Raw genomic sequence first — 6,000 nt, forward strand, 5'->3', positions numbered from 1 at the left:
GCAGTTTGTCAGAGATCAGCTGTGCTTCTCTGGCCTCAGCTCTGAAGTCCAACCCCTCCCATCTGAGAGACCTGGACCTGAGTGGAAACGACCTGCAGGATTCAGGAGTGAAGGATCTGTGTGGTTTTCTGCAGAGTCCAGACTGTGGACTGGAGACTCTGAGGTCAGACTCCATTGTTTACTTGTGTGCTGAGATGAATATGATGTGAAAGTTGTACTTTATTCAGTATTTATTAGGTCAAATCTCCTTCAGAATTTCTAACATTCAAAGTGTGAAATGGTTGAAAGGAAGTTGTGAAAGTGCTGACTCTGATTTTCAAAGTGATTTTTAAAGCTTTGAAAATGATTTGGATTCTGACTCTTACAGTCCACATTGACAGTGTCAGCAGTTTGACTGAGTTGAGCTTGTGTTATTCACAAAGTCTCATTGAGATCAGGATGTTTGACAAGAACTGATCTGTACAACACGTGTGAGCAGGTCTGAAGGTACAAGTGTTCATAGCTGCTCCCAATGGCCTCACTCACAGGCACAGTGAAAAGCCTGCTGTCACAGAGAGGACACGTGAGCATGGTTTAAATACGGAGAGGACATTTTCACATAGTGTCTCCTGAAGACATTCATAGAGCTACACTCAGCTGCTGAGCTGAACAGGGACACAAATATTTGTGGAACCAATGAAAACAGAGCAGAGAGAGAAGTTCAAACCCTGGCTCCTTTCTCAGCTCCACACAGCCGACCAATCACTGAGCCCACTGGGTGTCAACGTCCCACTGTGTCTTTGTCACAGGGACACAAACTGTGGGACACAGACCGCCCCCCCTAAGCTGACAACCACCAGGAAGGTGGGGCCAGGAATCCCAGAATGCAATGCTGGAACAGCAGATTCAAATGTGTGAGCAGAGAGTGTTGGATGAAGCTGAACTTGCTTTGGACCAAAGACACATGACTGGAATGTGATGAAATGTCTCATTCAACACACTGCACATGTGCTGAATGTCTGCAGCTTCTCAAACTCTCAACACAAACTTCAGTCACACTCAAAACATCAAAGGCTCAAACTATGATTTCACACAATATGAAAGATTTCATTTGAAACCTTAGTGAACACTTTGAAAACTTTCTTCCAAACTGTTAAACCTGAGTGTGAATGTGGGACTTTTTGAAGGAGATTTGAGCTCAGAGATTTGATGCTGATCCACACTGAGCATCTTGTTCAGCTTCATATTTCAAACTCATTGAATGAAGATTGAAAATCCAACACTTGCTAATTGACTCTTTACTTTGGAACAATTTCATCTTCACCTTCAGTTGACTTTTATATTTCTTCACATACAAAGCAAATATTCCACATTAAGACAGAAAGAAATGTTTCTTCACTCTTTGCTTTATGATCTGTGATGTTTATAGTGACTGAAGTTAATGAGAGCTGTGTTTGACTTTTAGTATCTGACTGTTTTTAAGCTGCATCCTGTTGGTTCAGGTGTTTGGAGTTTCCATTTTCCAAACTTGTACATTCTCAACCTTCTTCAGCTCTGAACAGATGATGAAACACTCAACGCTTTCAAGCAGGAACTTTGTCTCCTAAACTCACATCTTTTATTCTTTATTCAGGTTGAGTCACTGCAGTTTGTCAGAGATCAGCTGTGCTTCTCTGGCCTCAGCTCTGAAGTCCAACCCCTCCCATCTGAGACACCTGGACCTGTGGGGAAACAACCTGCAGGATTCAGGAGTGAAGGATCTGTGTGGTTTTCTGCAGAGTCCAGACTGTGGACTGGAGACTCTGAGGTCAGACTCCATTGTTTACTTGTGTGCTGAGATGAATATGATGTGAAAGTTGTGCTTTATTCAGTATTTATTAGGTCAAATCTCCTTCAGAATTTCTAACATTCAAAGTGTGAAATGGTTGAAAGGAAGTTGTGAAAGTGCTTACTCTGATTTTCAAAGTGATTTTTAAAGCTTTGAAAATGATTTGGATTCTGACTCTTACAGTCCACATTGACAGTGTCAGCAGTTTGACTGAGTTGAGCTTGTGTTATTCACAAAGTCTCATTGAGATCAGGATGTTTGACAAGAACTTATCTGTACAACACGTGTGAGCAGGTCTGAAGGCACAAGTGTTCATAGCTGCTCCCAATGGCCTCACTCACAGGCACAGTGAAAAGCCTGCTGTCACAGAGAGGACACGTCACCATGGTTTAAATACGGAGAGGACATTTTCACACAGTGTCTCCTGAAGACATTCATAGAGCTACACTCAGCTGCTGAGCTGAACAGGGACACAAATATTTGTGGAACCAATGAAAACAGAGCAGAGAGAGAAGTTCAAACCCTGGCTCCTTTCTCAGCTCCACACAGCCGACCAATCACTGAGCCCACTGGGTGTCAACGTCCCACTGTGTCTTTGTCTCACCGACACAAACTGTGGGACACAGACCCCCCCTAAGCTGACAACCACCAGGAAGGTGGGGCCAGGAATCCCAGAATGCAATGCTGGAACAGCAGATTCAAATGTGTGAGCAGAGAGTGTTGGATGAAGCTGAACTTGCTTTGGACCAAAGACACATGACTGGAATGTGATGAAATGTCTCATTCAACTCACTGCACATGTGCTGAATGTCTGCAGCTTCTCAAACTCTCAACACAAACTTCAGTCACACTCAAAACATCAAAGGCTCAAACTATTATTTCACACAATATGAAAGATTTCATTTGAAACCTTAGTGAACACTTTGAAAACTTTCTTCCAAACTGTTAAACCTGAGTGTGAATGTGGGACTTTTTGAAGGAGATTTGAGCTCAGAGATTTGATGCTGATCCACACTGAGCATCTTGTTCAGCTTCATATTTCAAACTCATTGAATGAAGATTCAAAATCCAACACTTGCTAATTGACTCTTTACTTTGGAACAATTTCATCTTCACCTTCAGTTGACTTTTATATTTCTTCACATACAAAGCAAATATTCCACATTAAGACAGAAAGAAATGTTTCTTCACTCTTTGCTTTATGATCTGTGATGTTTATAGTGACTGAAGTTAATGAGAGCTGTGTTTGACTTTTAGTATCTGACTGTTTTTAAGCTGCATCCTGTTGGTTCAGGTGTTTGGAGTTTCCATTTTCCAAACTTGTACATTCTCAACCTTCTTCAGCTCTGAACAGATGATGAAACACTCAACGCTTTCAAGCAGGAACTTTGTCTCCTAAACTCACATCTTTTATTCTTTATTCAGGTTGATAAACTGCAGTTTGTCAGAGATCAGCTGTGCTTCTCTGGCCTCAGCTCTGAAGTCCAACCCCTCCCATCTGAGACACCTGAACCTGAGTGGAAACTACCTGCAGGATTCAGGAGTGAAGGATCTGTCTGATCTTGTGGAGAGTCCAGACTGTGGACTGGAGACTCTGAGGTCAGTAGAGGGTTGGAGTCAGTCCATGCTGCTTTCATCAGTATTGTACTAAACACAGTTTGTATCAAAGCAAAGATCCAGTGTCTCCTGTAAACCTCCAACCTTCTCAGTGGCTGCTTTCCTCATTGAAGCTGTGAGAGGAGAACGGGGACAGGCCTCAAGATGGGACAGAAAGACAGAGACACAGAGGACAGTCAGCCAATCACAGCAGCCACAAGCTAATTGTGATCTGTTGTTGTGTTCATGTCAACAGGAAATAAAGCTGGATCACAGCTGACAGCCTCACAGGATGTGTAGAGACAGTTGTCCTCATTGGTCCAACTGTCCTACCATCACATCTAATCTGAGACTGTTTGTTGTCTCATTTCAACAGTAAAGAATTGATGAGTTTGATCTTTGTCACAGCTCTGAGATCAGTCTGACTGCAGCCTGCAAATCACTGGCTCTGATTTCAGAGAAGCATCATGACATTTTGTCAGCATGTGGTCTGATACAGAGCAGAACCTCTGCTGAAGTCCAGTGATCACATCTGTATATCTGTCCATCTGTCAGATACTTTCAGTGACAGCCTCCATGTTTATTTGTCAGCTGATATTTCAGAAGCAGATCAGATGTTCATCAACACACAGAGACTCTTTCTTTAAATGGAACATGAGTTGACATGTAACAGCAGTGAATCCATCACTAAACTGTTTGTGCAGTAATGAAGCTTCATGACTCAGCAGTTTATTTCCACTGTGGACTTGAGTGAAATGTTCAGAGTAAACAGACTTGATGCTAAAAGTCTCTGCAGGTGTGTGAGCTTCCAGCTCAGTGTCTTCACTCCAATACGTTAACATGAGAGCTGAGAGGAAGCTGCTACACTACACAGCTGCTCCACTTCTGCTCTGAACAGGACTGAAGTCCCTGCTGCTCTTTATACTGGATGTGCTGCATCAGTGACTGACAGCTGATGAAGTGAGTCTCTGTAAACACTGATTTATCACCTCTGTTGTCTGTCTTCTTCTCTCAACAGATGGAGACTGTGATCTTTCTAAGGGACAGAGTGAAGAGGACAGTGTGTGTGCTGAGAGAGGACGAGCTGTGTCCTGATGATCCAGAGAGGTTGAAGCAGCAGCAGCTCTGATTGGTCCATGTTACTGGGAGGTAGAGTGGAGAGGAGAGCTTCATCCAGCAGTGACTGACAGAGGAACCAGAAGAAGTGGAGAAGACTCTCAGTGCTGCAGTCTGAACTGCTCTGAGAACAGCTCCACTGTCAAGTCCACCATCATCCCTGTGTGTTCCTCTGGATCTGAAAGAGAATCATCAGTGTATCTGGACTGCTCTGCTGCTGCTCTGTCCTTCTACACAGTCTCTGCAGACACACTGAGACTCCTCCACCTCCTCCACCCTCCACCTGAACCCAAAGTAATAAATCAGATTAATCAGCTCCATCATGTGGTGTGATGGAGCAGATCTTGGAGGTTCATAGTTATGCAGTAAGTTGAAGCATCATTATGTGTCTGCTGTACAAAGTACACAAGACATATATTATTATTCACCATACTTCTTCTTCTTTAGTCCTGATGAACGTTCTAATGAAATATGTTTCAGTCTCTTTACCTTGCTCTGACTGACAGGCATTATGTTGGACCTGTGTGATGAACAAATGTCATGTAAACTGTCTTTTACATTACTGTTAGCAGCTGATGTTACTTCAGTGAAAGTCTGTAGCATTGTCAGCAAAATGTTCTTTAATTATCAAAGTAAAAGTAGGTAATGTGAAGGCAGCATTTAAATATTTTATTCAGCTGCATAGAACTATTTTTACTCATTTTATAAACTGCAAGGTGTTTTGTATAAATGTTAATACTTCGTTTGTATATATCTTAATTTACTTGTAAAATACATATCAAAGTCCTTGCGACTCAAATGTCTTCACAACAACAGTTAGCTGTTGAAAATATCTTCATTTATTTATGGATTTTATTCTGAACACTGGGACATTATGTTGTTGAAACTAACAGAGAGAAGTCACATCTGTCCCAGAATGATTTTAGATCCCAGTGCTTCCACTTTGACTTCCTGGTATCATGTTGCTGAACGCGACAGACATCACTCACCTGTACTGATATGATATGATATGATATGATATGATATGATATATGATATGCATCAGTGTTGGAAAGAAAGAGCTCCAGGTTAATGTGATAGAAACACATGTTTTTCTGTATGGTCCACTCATTATTTGCATGTGTCACTGTAGCTTTTTTAGACCCATGGTGATAACTGACTTTTGTATGAATAAATCTGAAATAATGAGCTTACAGTGGGTATGGAAAGTATTCAGACCCCCTTAGATTTTTCACTCTTTGTTGCCATTAGCTCAAAAGCGTGCTTCTGCTAAATACTGAGCAAAGGGTCTGAATACTTATGGCCGTGTGATATTTCAGTTTTTCTTTTTTAATAAATCTGCAAAAAATTCCACAATGTTGTGTTTCTCTGTCAATATGGGGGCCTGTGTGTACATTAATGAGGGGAAAAAAATGATGACCATGCTAATGATTTTAGCAAGTGGCTGCAATTTAACAAAGAGTGAAAAATATAAGGGGTTT

The sequence above is a fragment of the Toxotes jaculatrix genome, chromosome 13 (genome assembly GCF_017976425.1).
Source record: "Toxotes jaculatrix isolate fToxJac2 chromosome 13, fToxJac2.pri, whole genome shotgun sequence".
In the NCBI taxonomy this organism is placed as follows: Eukaryota; Metazoa; Chordata; class Actinopteri; family Toxotidae; genus Toxotes; species Toxotes jaculatrix.